The 16,457-nt window shown below is 38.1% G+C and overlaps 1 pseudogene; it reads right to left on the minus strand.

Moving 5' to 3' along the window:
• Positions 1-837: 837 nt before the first annotated feature.
• LOC133824938 (importin beta-like protein KAP120) overlaps positions 838-16,457 on the minus strand; it is a 34,587-nt pseudogene continuing 18,967 nt past the window's right edge.

Genomic DNA, 16,457 nt, shown 5'->3' on the forward strand with positions numbered 1-16,457 from the left:
ATAAACCATAAGTATTACATTAAAGAATAACTAATTCAAACGATAAATGTGTCTACTTCATGAGATCTTAGTTCTAACTTAAGTTTGAAAGCATAACATAATAAAGTATTATAATCTTGAACATTTTTTACTTCACAAATGAAAAACAGAAACATTACAAGATACACAAAAGTAAACCATGCATGAAACTTGCTCCATTATTCAATTCATCATCCTTTGTGCACTTGTCTTTATTGTGAGTCCATTTGCTTAACTACAACAAAATTTAAATAATTAATACTTCAACTTTTGGAGGGTTAGTTTTACTCTAATGAATTATGAGAATGAGAAAATAGAGTCAGCACACAAAAAAAAGTTGAGAAATCCCTCTACTGAAAACTACATAGAGAGGGAGAAGGATGGGGTGCTTGCTTCATAGAGACATGAAAATTACAAGAAAATGCAAAACTAAAGACACTTGAAAACAAAAAAGGAAATTCAATTTTTCTTATTTTACAGTACCAAAAAGACTAATCTAAACAAGATAATCAAGGCACTAATTCTGCCATAGGAAGATAATAAAAATACCAATGTTCAATCCAGTATCAAGTCAAAATACTAATTCAACCACTGTCATATTTTTTTATTAATCCAATCACAATACTTTCAGCCACTATTACACCCAAATACACCAGTAAAAAGAAATCTCATTTTTTTAAACACTTTTATACAAAATAAATCTCATTTTTTATTAATACTAGTTTTATAACATTTAAATTATATATAGTAATGTTTATTTATTTAGATTCTAAAGGGTTTAATTTACATGTGCCAACTCAATTAAGTTTAAGTATACCATTAAACATGGTGCAACATGACTGCAATCAATGCACGAAATCAATAAGTATTAACAATTGAGTTAGAGATATATAGTAAGGAGAGAGAAAGATACATTCTATATGCACAGATATAATCAATTATATAAAATAAATAAATAAATAAGTAAAGCTAAAGTGCTGGAGTTATCACTCTAAATCATTTTGAAGCTAACAAGAGACAGAGTCTACTAATACTCACAACCTCCTTATAAGGAGATTAAGTCGCAACCTTCTTATCACTATCAAATTTTGTTTTTAAAACTACTTTACAGAAAAAGTAAAATATAATGAAACTCTCACAAAAATACCTTCTTCTACTTCTAGACTTGCCAGGTAACGGGGAGCAGTACAAGTTGCGTCTTGTGTGCACCTTTCTGCAACAAGGGCTACCAAACTGCCATTTGCACCAACATCATGCTTGTCTTCTAAAGATTTTTCAAAATTTGAATGCTGAAGCTTTTTATTCCTGGAATTTGGCCAGCTAGAGATATGAATTTCATCATCATCAGTGGCATAATTTCCAAGACCCAACACATCTGTTACTTATAAATAAAAGTACAAATTCAAACTGTAACAGAGTGAGGTTGGTTAACAAATCATAGCTTGGTCAGAGTTGCAAGATTCTTACTCTGTCAAAATCGCTCACCCATAGAGAATTGTTGGGATTAGGCCATGATTTGAAGCAGAATCAGTTATGGGAGCAAAAACAAGTCTACAACAGAAATGAAAAAACAAAACAAATGAGTGCATTATATATAGAAGAAAAAACTCTGAGCATTAAATATAAAACAATAAAATGAGCATCTGTAATACTAAAATGCCTGGTTGAAGCTGTAACAAATGTTAAATTAGATAAGAATTGACAGCTTAACATTTGAGAGCATGGTGGAAATGCCTAAAACTATATAGCTTAAGAGGCTAAGCTATATATTAATATTTGGTTTGAAAATTTTGCAAAAGAACGTCAATTTTCTGTTTTTGAAGAGAAAAAATATGACTGTAATATAAACAGGTAATATACTGTTGTTGATTCTAATTTTCTCTCTATGAAACTATTGGTATAACTTCCTTGAGCAATGATTGTATAACAAAATTAATGTAAGTTGTCCAAACAATAATTTTCTACCTTCACAAAAATGGAAAAATATGTAATTTTTAAAGAGTGCAGGTCTTGAAAGTTGAAACTGGCAAATAACTTCTAAGTCCAACAAGCAACAATACAGAACAGTTTCTATTATTTATAATCTAAATGAGAAAGACAAAAAGTTGTTTAAAGGAAGGGTACTGCAGATGTATAACAACACATAAGTCTTAAGTCTCAGAAACAAGTTTGCTTCATAGTAATGACTTCCAATCATCACTAACCTCACCCAAGGTAGATTAATGAAAAAAAATATTAGACATAAATAAGTTAGAGAAAAGAGAATCTAAGAAAAGATAGTCTAAAAATCAAGATAAAATTAACAATGCTACAAAGTGTAAACAGAAAATGGAGAAGGTAATTAAAAATGATAACATACAACATTGCAAGTGGAAAAGCTTTACATAGGTATCACCAATTGCCAAACTCAGGTATCTTTCTTGTGAAGTTTTCGCCCCACACAACTCATTGAGTTGCGAAAAAGAAAAAATATCTTCACCATTCACCAAGCATCCATCATGAGAGCTAAACAATTTCAATTTGCAACATGAAACATGAAAGAAAATCAAGTGCCAGATACCTTAGATTCGTTAACTAAAGTTGAGACCTAAGTAAAAAATGTCTACAATCACTTCTAAGATACCATAATCCGCACAAAACCAAACCAGAATTGGTACAAAACTAAACCAAAATTGGCACAAAACCAAACCAGAATTGGCACAAAACTAAGCCAATGTTACCACAAAACCCAGCCAAATTAATCATAAGAAATTAGATGAAGATATAAATTTGACCTATAACTATAGTTAAACACCCCTTATTTCTATTTTGCCCTTAATTTTAAAAACAAATCACACGTCTAGAGTATAACTTGTAATTTCAGTAAATAATTATTTCTATCATATCAAACAGCATAAAATAAAATTAGTTAGTTCACAATATAGATAGTGAAGTAAAGAATTGACAGACCAATCTTTAAAGGTCATGTAATTTGAAAGCTCATAATAAACATATGCAGCAGCAGCATAAGCAACATCTTTCAGAAGCAGCCCTGGAGTGATTTCAGTAACTGATGTTGGGCAACCATTCATTGCTTCTTGAAGAATTGAAACCACAAGAGGGCCTAAAAGCTAAAAGGTAGAAATCTAAATCAAATAAGTAGATAATTATTTGCTCAAGCCAAAAGAAAAAGTAAGTTATTTATTCAGCAGAAAACACTTTGGGTTATTACATAACAATAAAAACCACCAACCTCGCTATGGCTATGAAACAAAACAATGTACAAAGCCTGTAACGCCCTGGATAGCCAAGACCGTTACACTGTGTGTTTATAAAGTGCCAGACCTGCTAACCAAGTCATTAAAGTAAAAACGTGTTACTGAAACAGTAAAGGTACTAGGGTTAAAAGCGTTTTGGTCTCAAAAGTGCTGTTCTCATTACTAAACATTGTTAATGTACATGGGATCCCAAAATTGACAGTGTAAAAGCCATTTACAAAATTTACAAAGTTTAGATACATTGACTGGCCATACTAAGGAAAAATGAGCAATTAGGTAATCTCTGTCCTGACACGCTCCTCGACCACGGTGATCGAACGGCTGGCTATGTACATTATACCTCGGAGCTCTCCACCTTAGGCCTGGTCCAGCTTGCCCTTGCCCTTACCTGCACCACGAAGCACCCGTGAGCCAAGGCCCAGCAAGAAAACACAACAATAATAGAGCATGAACAACTAGCAATCAAGGCAATTACTCATATAGCATCTCATAAATTCAAGTATATCATCATTCAAGTATTCCACATACTAAGCATCTCAACTCATCATACACAATGCACAGACGATAACCAGGGCTAGCGCTCACAGGCTGCTCCCTCTGTTATCCTATTGTTTCTGGCTCCCAGTGGCCAATTCGCGCCCCGTGCGCTAAAATCATGAACGGTACTCTTAGACCGCTTAAACGTGTCCCTTGGCATAATACCAACGATGACACAATATAACTCTCGGGAGCACTTAGTCCCAATCACAACCATACACTCGGGTGCAGTTTTCTTACCTTTCAGTTCACTGGTTTTCGATGCCACGTAGCTGCAAGCACGGTCCTCCTACCCCGAGCCTCTCCGAAGTCCTAATCACAACACAAATAATATTCTGTCATTAACCAATCCAAAACTACCTTCCCGGTACCTAACCCACACTCTCGGAACCCCCAAAACCTTAGAACAACACCTCGGAGACATCCCCCGAACCCCCGGGGCAAAGGCCTAAAATTGTCAAAAATCACACCCTGAAATTAGCCTTGTGCCGCGGCACCACATCCTTGTGCCGCGACACCCACCAGTCAGAGCCTCCAGGCCGCGGCACACAAAACCCGTGCCGCGGCACGCTTTCGCAGCCCAGAATTCTGGGTTTTTCCTTCGCGTTTTTCCCGAGCCTAACTCACTCCAACTCACCCCAACTTCATACCCAAGCCCCAAAACTCATTTGAAACCCCACATAGACCAACCAACAACTTATAAACACTATAACCCAGCTCAACTACACAATCACCCACAGAATTCATACCTAGATTCAAACTCTAACACCTAAGCTGAAACTTGAGAAAAGTACAAACCAGGCCCCTAAATCTTTAAACCATAACAGCTATGAAATTGCAAACATACTTAATACCCTTACCTCAAATAGAAATTCGACCTGAGCTTCCTCCAATCCAAGCTTGAGCTGAATTCCACCTTAACAAACCAGCTGAATTCCACACAAGAAAAACCATGGCTATCTCTCAATTCTTTCAAAAACCAAATTCAGAACTTAACAAAACAGAAACCAATCCCTTACCTCAGTATAAACCTTGATATATGCTTGATTCCACACCCTTAAGCCCTTCTCTAGCCTCAAAGAACTCAGTTCAGCTCCTCTCCCACCTTGCCTCTTAGGTTCTTGATTCTCCCTTTCCTTCTTGACCTTTCTAACCTTTCAAAACTTAACTTCAGCTTTACTTATCATAAATAAATCGTACCTATCTTTTTCCCTCAGCCAAAGACTCTATATTACTGCCAAAAGACCTTTTTAACCTTCCTCAACTATCCTTTTCTAACTAAACCTCAAGGGTACACTTGTCTTTTCACCAGCTTTGCAAATCTACCACTTTCCCCTTAAAACTTGTTACTCTCTATAGTTACTAATAGTTACACAGATTACCAAATTACCAGTTACCACTATCTAGCTTTCTAGGACCGTCTCGACACGTGCATCACATTGGTATCACAGCACCCACGCGGTACAATTCACACATCATAATTATCACATAATATAATTCACCTAATCGTATAACATGCCTAAATCATTATCATGCATCTTAATCATAAAAATCACACATAATTCCCATCATGCCCTCCCGGCATTCTAATCAAGGCCCTTAAGCCTTATTAGTGAATCTAGGTCGTTACAACTATCCCCTGCACAAGGCCTCAATTTTTCCGTCCACTGAATCATATCCTGCTCATGATGAAATGATTCAGGGTTGTCGTACAACTCCTCCAAATCATGAGGAGTTAAAACAAAGTACCTGTAGAAATATAAGTTGACAATTTAAATGAAACAATATTGTTCAAATTTCTTGTCTGCAACAATCATAGCCATTGTACTTTCTCAACAAATGCTTAAGGTAATCAGAAAACTAAGAACAAATTCTGAAAAATGATTTTACAGCACATTAAATGCTATTAGTAACCTCAATAATATCATTGTAGACAACCCTGCATTGTAACCTAATTCTGATACTGCAGTATAGTCTGTTTGGTTAACAAAAAAAAAAATTCATATGTCAGGGAGGACTAGACAACTGAATAGATGTCAAGGAGAAAGGTTCCCCTCAAAAGAGAAAAAATGATGATGCATGTGAAAAAAAAGAAAACTATATAAACTTTTTAAGCCTGGATGAAAGGTTCCCTCTCAGAATTGCCCAGATGGCTCACAAATAAATGTTGATGACAAAGCACTCAGTGACTTCTTACATACCTAACATTTCCCAAGGGATACCAAGAAATATCACATTTGGACCATTCCTTTGAATAGTCACAAACTTATAAATTAACATAGTAAAGCACAACTTCAAAAGATAACACATGCATGTAAAAACAGAAGCTATTATAAATAATCAGGATGATTTTTGTTCATGTACATCACAAACTTTACAAGTTAAACTGGATCAGGCCATAGCATGAAACAGACTGAAGCAAAGGCCAGAGCACTATTACCTTCTTATTAACACATTACATAAGAGTAGTATACGATCACTTGGCATGAGGGAAGTTAGGACACCATTAACAGCATTGGATATGTCTTTCTTCATCTGCTCTAGTGTTACTCCATTGTCTTCCACTACCCGACCTGTAAGACTTCGCTTGTATTCTTTACATTCCAACACACTTTTCACCATTACCATACATTGTATCAAAAATTGCTCAAATGATAATGCATCTGGCTATCTTATTTAAACAGAAAACCATGACAAGTGGAAGAACACTTTTATAGCTGAACGAAAAAGGATGAATTTCTTGAATTTTAATTAAAACCTTCATCAATTTAATGCATGCTCTCTTTATGAAGTCCCAAAATTTAGCGGGTCCCTTCTGAAAAGTTGAATTTGCCAAAAAATGCATGGAAGAACAAGCAGCTGTTTAGAATCAAATTAACAATCATAAATCCAATCCTTCCTTTTAGCTAAAGCACTGCATAAATATAATCAATGAAATATATTTTCCACTAAGGCCACAAATCATAAACTTATAACTCTGTAATATTAGTCGCAAAAAATTTAATTTACAACTTATATATCTTCAATCCATCTAATTTCTTTTTTCTAAAGTAAGTTCCCCACCCAACCCTACAATAATGTTAAGTAGGTACACAAGAGAGACTCAAACCTCAGACTTTACCCCACCCATCTTGGATATCAGATTCTTCTAATATAATGAAGACATAGAGTAGGATAAAAAAATATATAAATCAAAAACAAAAAGGAAACAGTGAGTCTTAAAGTGCTGTTATAACATTAATAGAGAGGGGCATAGAAAATTGCTAGTCTTTGATGGGTCATTTAAAAAAATGAAAGGTTACCTTGTCATCTTTCCTTTCTAATCCAACTTTTTTTATTTAAGAAATTTACTTTCCAAATTTCTTTTTCTTTTTCATGAAACTAGGATCCTCGCCTAACTCTTTAATATTTGGGGACCAGAAACTATAGTAATAATTGCTATGTAGATAACCAGAGGGACTCGAACCTCAAACAAAAGTTCACCCTATAGTAAACATGTTTGACCATTTAAGCTATCCCTCTAGGATGAACATTTTTTTTTCCTATCAAAAGCACATAATCTTACAAACAATTGATAGTACAAAATTCAAGAAATGACAAATCTTAAAATAGAAAACACTCATTCGAAGCAAAAAGAAATGTACAGCTTTATAGTCTTATAAGGAAAACCACCAGAAAGAAGACAAGTACCAAATTATATCCCATAGAAAAGCAGTGTTAATATTTCTTCAACATTTTCCCAAGTAATTTCCAACCCTAAAACCAAAGACTTCTTAACGTGGTCCATATTAATGTACATTTACTTAGTTTCTTGTGGAGAAAGACAATATGTTCGACAACAGTTTTATAATATGTATCAACTAATGATAACAGATAATCACTCGTATAAAAAATAATCATACGAGGATCAAAAAGATTCTGTGAGAAGAGAGAACATCTGCTGAATGAAGTTGTTGTGCTAAAACTGAAAAGAGATCTGGCCTGTATAATAATTCATCACATCCAATAGATCAATACGATATTATATATTACATGAATGCTTACAAAATGAGAAAACTGATCACACAATTCCTATATACAACATGCTATATAAACTTGTAGCTTCCATGCATAGAAAGTTCAACACATATAATCAAAATCATATTAGTGAAAAATTAAAATAGATTAATAAGTTTTCATAAGAAAAGAGACTAGGACTAATTATTGAAAATAATGCAAGCACAAGTGGGGAATAGGAAACCCCGCAGAAACACCAAAACACAAATAAGATCTTCTATACCAGATAGCCAAAGCATAACTAAAAACTTAACATTATTGCAAACACTGTCCTATTTCAAATTCAATTGAACTAAACAAATATAATTTCTCATCAGCTCAAAATTCTTAGACAAATCATGTCCATTCAGTTAACCATAAAACTCCTAACAGATCTTGGGCATCACAAACTCAGATCAAAATTGCAGAGATGTAAATTAAATTTTCTTGTAAAGAAAGCCGCAAACTCTACGCGACATTGTGTGACCCAACCAGTCTACCCTATTAAATGGGAATAGGAGAGAAAACTACAAATACATATCATAAAATTATATATCGTAGTCTTTATGAAAGCAGACATTTTTATTGAAACAGCATAGTTTCGAGTCGACAAACATCACAGTTACAAGAAGAACAACAAATACAGACCTAGAAGGGAAAAAAACTCACCATTCTACTGGATAATCAATTCGAGCAATTTTTGAGATGAGCACAGCCAACGTGAGAGCTATCTGTTTCAGACATATAAAGAGCATAGTAAGAGTGGATTCTTTCACTAAAATAATGTCACCTCAAAAATAAATATATAAAAGAAAATCTTATATAAAAGAAAATCTCATATGAAGAGTTAAAACTCGGGCTAGGATGATGAATCTTGAACGATATATGATGAGATAGATAAATTTATATACATATATTTAGAGAGAGAGAAAGAGACCATGTTCCATTTGTAAAAAAAAGAAGGGCAACAAACACCTGATAGTTTTCTTCTCTTAAATGGGATACCAGTTTTTGCCTCAGATGTACTTTCTCCTCGTTGCTGATTCCCCTGAAGCAATATGTTCACATTAGATGCCACTATAGATGTGATAAAAATAAATTATTTACCTTGATAAAAACATATCCTGCCCACACACATGAAAAAACGCAGATACTACAATGCTTTTACTAAATCACATACTCGCATAAATGGATTGCCTTGTATATGAAATTAAAGTACTTTTCAATCAAATAAGCTGATACAAGTATCCAAACTCACACAATGTGAATTCCTGTGCTCTAAAATCTACCAATTTCACCATATGTTTCTAATATCAAAAACCAAAAGAACAATGAACAATGTCTCACGAAGAATCACGTCTTTTCCTCTAGTAGCGATTAATACTTTTCTTGAAATACAGTGAAGCCATCAATCGAACGTCCACCTGAGGGGCCAAATACTTGGCACTAATAATCTCCTACATTGCAGTATAGAAATTCAATCAAACTAAAAGTAATTAGAATAAAAATATATCCTTTGGCTTTATTACCAAACAACATAAAAAACGGACCAAACAATACTAGGTCTAATGAAGAAAAAAATTCAAAAAGAAAAGAGAGAGAGTACTCACCATGAGACAAGAGCAAAAGTCGGGCCTAGCCTCGCACTGAGCGAGAGCCTCCTTTGCTGGCTTGCGGACGCTTTCGTCGCCACTCAATGAATTGGTCAAGAACGAGATAATAACAAGATTCAAAAAGAAGATATACCTAGATTCAAGAACAAACATATAATGTGGTAAACAACATATGAAAATTAAACATTGTAAAAATATTAATACCCTCATACGAAGACTGCGTCCACCATGAATGGCAAGGTCAGCCACCAAAAGAGCACATATATATTACTCGGAGATCGTGAGCTCAAGCACCTCCGCACCCACGCCGTAGACCCACCGCCGCAAGCACCGTCACACCCACGAGCGAGCCACGCCGTAGACCCACGAGTCGAGCCTCCCTGTCACATGACCCAAGCCGCAGGCCCCCATCATCTTGTTACACACCTGCAACAAATAGACAGAAAGAAGGAAAGATTGAACGAGAGAAAGATAGAGTAAGAGAGAGTTACTGAGTGTGAGAGAGAAATAGAGGAGGTGTAGGGTTATTAGGGATTCTTTTACTTTTTTCTTTCATTTGGCGCCTAAGTGTATCATTTACCGCCTAAAATTTTTAGCCGTGTCTTTTTCTATTAGAAAAAACAATAGCACTTTTTAAAATATGTGATATTTTAATGTAATATATGGGCATAATTGTTGTAGTGAACCTTCTGGTTCTTTCACAAAAATTCCACCAGTGCGTGCTTCGTGGTAGGCTCTAAGTTTTTCCCAACCTTTACGACTCTGGTCGGGTCTTCTCTGTCGAGTTGGACCTCCTCCAGGTCCTCGATGGGTCCAAAGTTTTCTTCAAAATCCCCAAAGCGAGGATCTAAGTCTCTATCCTCACTTTGGGCAACACCCTATTTGGTGACTTCATCACAGGATTGGGCTTGTGTATCACCTGCCATTTGCAACCTATCTGAGGTAGTGTTCTTCGACGTTCCATTCTTCGCCTTTGTGATTGAGGCGTTGTAGCACTCCCTGGCTTCCCTCTGGTTTCCCAACACGCGTCCTACCCTCGCGTCTGTTGGGAACTTCATGGCCAAGTGCCACATAGAGATGACGGCCCGTAGATCAACCAGTATAGGCCTTCCAATAACGGCATTGTACGACGAGGGACAATCGACCACTACAAAAGTGGCGAGTAATGTCCTTGTTGTAGGCGTTGTACCCATCATTACTGGCAGTTTGATCAACCCGGCGGGGGCGAGTCCTTTTCCAGAGAATTCGTATATCGTCTGGTTACAGGGCTCCAAGTCTTTAACGGACAATTTCATGCGTTCCAGTGTTGATTTATACAAGATATTCACTGAACTTCCTGTATTGACCAGTACTCTCTTCACCATCATGTTGGCCATCTAGATGTCCACGACCAGTGGATCGGAATGTGGGAACCGGACGTGTTGGGCATCGCCATCAGAGAAGGTTATCTCACCTTCCTCTGACCGAGCCTTTTTTGGTGCACGGTCCTCCACAGTCATCATCTCGATGTCCTGGTCGTGGTGCAGAGTCCGAGCGTATCGTTCCCTGGCCTTTCCGCTATTTCCCGCGAGGTGCGGGCCTCGACAGATGGTTAAGAGTGTGCCAGTCACGGGGGCAGGCTGTAAGGGTGGCGAGCATTGGCGCGCGGGCGCCTACTCATTGCTACCCGGAGCTTCTCGTTGGGAATTTCCCGAGGCCCGTACGTATCTTCTCAAGTGTCCTTGTCTAATAAGGAACTCGATTTTGTCTTTTAACTGGTTGCATTCATTGGTGTCATGTTCGTAGTCGTTATGATAACAACAGAACTTGGTAGTGTCTCTTTTCGAAATATCCTTTCGAATGGGGCCAGGTTTTTTGTAAGGCACACTAGAACTTGTGCCCTGATAAACCTCTCCCCGAGACTCAACGAGGGCAGTATAGTTTGTGAACCGAGGTTCATAATGATTACCCTTGGCTCGTTTATTGTCGGAGGTGGAAGCCTCGTTATACGGCCGTTTTCCACCATTCTTGCCATTGCCGTTGCCTTTGCCGTTGCCATTAGGTTTGGAACCATTGGCGGCTTTGGCGGGTTCAGAAGCCTTCTTATCTTTGTTTGAGGCTTTCCATCGTCAGCAATGGCTTCTTCGAGCTTGATGTAGCGATCAGCCCGGTCCAAAAATTCTTGGGTAGTTCTCACTCCCTCCTTTTGGAGACTTTTCTAGAGGGGAGAACGACGTTTAACCCCTGCGGTTATGGCCATCATTTTGCCCTCGTCCCCCACCATTTTCGCTCCAGCTGCTGCTCACATAAAGTGCTGGATGTAGTCCTTCACTGATTCTCCATCCTGCTGGCGAATTTCAACCAGCTGGTTTGCTTCGGTCGGATGCACCCGACCTGCATAGAACTGTTCGTAAAACTCCCTTAGGAACATTTCCCAGGAAACTATGCTTGCGGGAGGGAACTTAAAAAACCATTCTTGCGCGGCTTCAGAAAGTGTTGCAGGGAAGATCCTGCACTGAGCGTCTTCGGACACTTTCTGAATGTCCATTTGTATTTCAAACTTATTGACATGAGACACTGGGTCTCCATACCCGTCAAAGTTTGGAAACATAGGCATTTTGAACATGCTTGGAGTTTCGGCATTAGCTATCCTCTGTACGAAAGGAGTGCCTTTCCTCCTATCGTGGTCGATATAAGATGTCCTTCCCCCGACCAGCTGTTGCACTGCTTGGTTGAGGGCGTCTATCTGGGCCTGTACAGCGGCAGGAATCGCTGTGGCCTCTGTTGCTGGGGGGACGTTCTCGCCATGCCGCTCGCGGCAATCGTTAAGTACATCTCGCAAATCTTCGTCTCTTCTCCGCTGCTCGCTACCCCCGAGCCGGTTGAAGACATTATTTTGCCTGGGCTGCCCCCCAGCTTCCTGTCTATCGGGTTGGTCATCTTGAGGTACCTGGCTCCTGCCTTTACCTCTTTCTTCATTCCTTCGGCCAGCGTTTCCCTTGCCTGAGTCGGCCTCATTATACCCATGGCCATCCCTAAACCTTGATTGTCTATGGCGGGACTGATTGTTCCCCCAATTTTCGTCCCTGGCTGAAACGTTCCGAACGTTAGAGGGTGGCCTGCGCTGGTCGTGGTGTCCTCGTGCATTATCATGCCGCGGGGGACCCCGGACCGCAGAGCCTAACTCTGAGTCCCTCCTATTACCAGGGGGGTACTGACCTCTGTTCGGTAGGTTTGGCTCATCGCCCCTACGGCGTCTAGGACTACGAGGCTGATGCTCGGCCCTATTCTGCCTCTGTTGCGGGGGATTACCGCGACCAGCTTGGGATGGTGGATGCGCCTCAGGGTCCAGCGGGACATCGTCATGGGGCGCTTGAGGCTGCTCGGGCCTTTGTGGACTCGAAGGCTGGATCGGTGGGCTTGGATTAGGACCCCTCTGGGGTGGCCCATTGACAAGTTGGTCAGGCTGCGAAACAGGTGCGGCCTGATTCCTTGCCAGCTGCAAGGCCGCCTCGAGGGCTACCATGGCTTCGCTCTGGCGGTGGTCCATCTCCGCCTGCCTTTCGCTTAATTCCGCGCGCTGCCATTCAATTTCCTGCTGCTGCTGCGCCACAACTTCGGCAGCAGTCTCTTGACTGGCTTTCAGACTAGCCAGCTCCTCCTACAACGCCCCCAGGGTACTCTTCAGCGTTGCATCATCCATTTCTTCCTCCTCAAAGTCCAGATGTGGTTCATCCTCCGCCACGCTTGTAGGGGGAGGAGGAGGTGGATTTGATGGCGCAGCAGCGGCCGCCTGTCCAGCTTTCCTTCCAGTTTTTGCCATTAGTTTTCTTAGCAATGATAAATCAAGCTCTCAATAAAAGCACCAGAATGTTGACCAAGAATTTGGTCAACTGACACGGAGTCAGAATATGCTTGATATAAATGAATGTGTTGATAATAACGTAATGACGAAAAAGTAATAAGAACACGATATTTTTATAGTGGTTCGGCCCCAGGATCTGGTAATAACCTACGTCCACTTAGACTGTTATTGATATAGGAATCAAAGGAGTGATCAAAGAACAAGGGCTCAATGAGTTTCACTAGCCTCTGAAGAACAATACAATATTCCAAGGAGAATTACTCTAATCTCAAATAATTCAAAAGCCAAAAAGTCCCTTCCTTGAGCTATCTTTTGCTATTTATAGGCTCAAGGGGGATTACAAAAGATTGTCACAAATACTCTCCCCTGAATCATCGGATATTCCAGAGATTGAGTGAGTTAAATTCAGGATTTACAAAGATCTTCACAGTAATGTTACTTTGTATGCGGAACCATCGACCAGGCTGGTCGCAGGTAAGACCGGGCGGCTTACTGCTTCTAGTGCATCCTCTGGTCGATACCCTAGCAGAGCTCTTCCAGGTGTCAGCCATGTGTCTAGGGATCACTTGCCACGTCATCAATGCTAATTTTTTGGATAACAATATGATTATGTTTTTATGAAAAGAGATTGAGTATTATAATGTTAATGTTCTCCACATCAGCATTAATTTTAATTAAAAAAAGAAAATTTTAAATAAAATTGGTGGGAAAAATAAGCTCCAAAATCTGAAAATTTTTCCCTACAATATATTCGTAGGAAAAACTTATTACCTACCTATATTATTGGTACAAAAAATATAATTCTAGAAAATTTTAATAATTACCAATATTTACCTACCAATAGTACGGACAATTAAATTTTTGGTAGGTAAAAGTAACTTTACCTACCAATATATATATATGTAGGTAAGCAATTGGTAGGTAAATGTCAGATTTCTTGTAGTGTCCATTCCTAACTTTTCTTCAAATCACCTTAAGGGAGAAATGGTCTTTAGCCTTAAATTCCCACTAAATTCTCAATTTTGCCTAAAATTACCAATTTAATCCACTAATCTCCCAAACACAAATATTTTTCCCAAAAATATTTCATTTATCGAAAATTCCCAAGATATACGAAATTAACAAAATACCCCTAGGCTTGACGCGAGCTGGGCATCATTCGTGTTGTGACTTTTTTTTTTTCACTAAAAGTGCTCAAAATGACCCACTCGTGTCGAATATCACATATATCAATGTGGTCCCAATCACATAACACATCAAAATAATGAATATACCCTCAATGGGTCAAAATTACGAAAATGCCCATTTTTAGCGACAGCGTGTCTTCAAACACATTTAATACACATAATCATGCATACTCAATCATATAATCATATAAATCACATACATCAATTAATTCACACATAATTACCCCACGTCCCCTTCCAGCACGCTAATCAAAGTACATAATTCTATTAGAAGTCTCGAGATGCTACAATTGTACTTATTAATTTTATTTTAAATATTTCAATAATTATGGATAGTAATGAAGTACCAACAATGATTCAAGAGAGAATTTTTTGTTATGGCTATGTAGTGTCATGATCTTCTTCATTCGAAGGACATGAGATTTGTTTTCACGAAGGATTGTCCTCAATTTTGTAGCCCATCTGATGGCAAGATAGAGAAAGATGCTACTGAAACTGGATTGTTGCTTATCACAAGGCCAGAGATCTGCTTCTAGGGTCGATGAGCCTTGGCTTCCAATGGGTTTATGGAGAGTTTATAACTACTCGGGACATTATTGATGTTGGGAAACACCTTTTCCCTGATAAACTTAGCACACAGTTAAAAGTTATAAGGCATATTCTTAATGCCAAAATGGAAGGAGTCTCAATACACTCTCATGAATGTGACCTGATTATTCATCACGCAGTCGCTAATGCTCATGGAGTTGTCATATCAGAAAAATGACTTGTGGACCTTACCATTGTGTCACTCTTAGCTGAGTTTGATGGTACATCGGAAGTAGATTGAAGTATAGTCTAACTCGGATACTTCTAGGGTTAAGTGGAAAATGAGGAAAGTGAACTTGACCCCCAATTCTGAAGCCGAAGTGAGAGAAGAAGACAATGAGGAAAGTGAACATAAAGAAGAGAAAACAATGTGTGGAAAGAGAAAGAACGTCAGTTTCTTCTAGAAGTGTCTCGGACACTGTAAAAGGAAATATCCTGAGTATCTTGCTTTTCATCAAGCTAAAGGTAAATTAGATTCGCCCAAACAAAATCTTTGTTGATTAACTTAGTCTATTTAAATGATTTTCTAAATAATAGATTCATTATTGACTAATAATTTAACTTTGTGGTTTTTGCTTTTCAGGATCCTAAGTAGGAGAATCTTGGGAGAGTCTCAATATGAGAGATGAAGAATATATTTTTAATAAATAATATAATACTTGAATAATGCAAGCTTTAGAAAATATAATTGTTATGATTTTTAATTTTATCATAATTGTTATCGATAATACATTACTTAAGTTTATGAGATAAACTATTTATTCTTCAATATTACTTCAATCATGTATGTGTGATTTTGAAATCCAAAATTAGTATTTTATTTATTTATTTTTAAATTGTTCAAAATCCATAGAAATAAAATCACCATATAAAGTATAGTTTTACTAGTGTTGACGCGGTTCTTCGCCAGCAGGTAATTAAGAGAGAGAGAGAAGAGGATTAGTGCCAAATATAGAACCGTAACATATATAAGATATGAGTGAATGAAATAGGTGACTCGAGACACGTTTTTAAGTGGTTTGAAGGTTAAAATCCTTCTACTCCACTAGTCAATATTATTGATATATTCTGGGTATTTTGTTACAAAGTATATCTCTCCAGAGACTATTTGTTCCAACCCTTATCAACTCCCAGGGTCTCCATCTTTATAGGAGAAGGCACTTGGAAGTTGGTAAGGAGGTCATCCCGTGACCTTCTTATTTGTCATATCAACTCTGTGACATTCATGATTAATTCCTAAACCTGACACATAAGTATGGTCAAATCGATAGATAAGGAGATAATGGGCCGCACGGCCCAACCCAGTCGTGGGTGTCTGAACACGCACGTTCCTGTAGCGTGTCCAAGAAGTCAGGGAGATATCGGACACGTGATGTCA

This window comes from Humulus lupulus, chromosome 3, assembly GCF_963169125.1.
Source record: "Humulus lupulus chromosome 3, drHumLupu1.1, whole genome shotgun sequence".
Classification (NCBI taxonomy): Eukaryota; Viridiplantae; Streptophyta; class Magnoliopsida; order Rosales; family Cannabaceae; genus Humulus; species Humulus lupulus.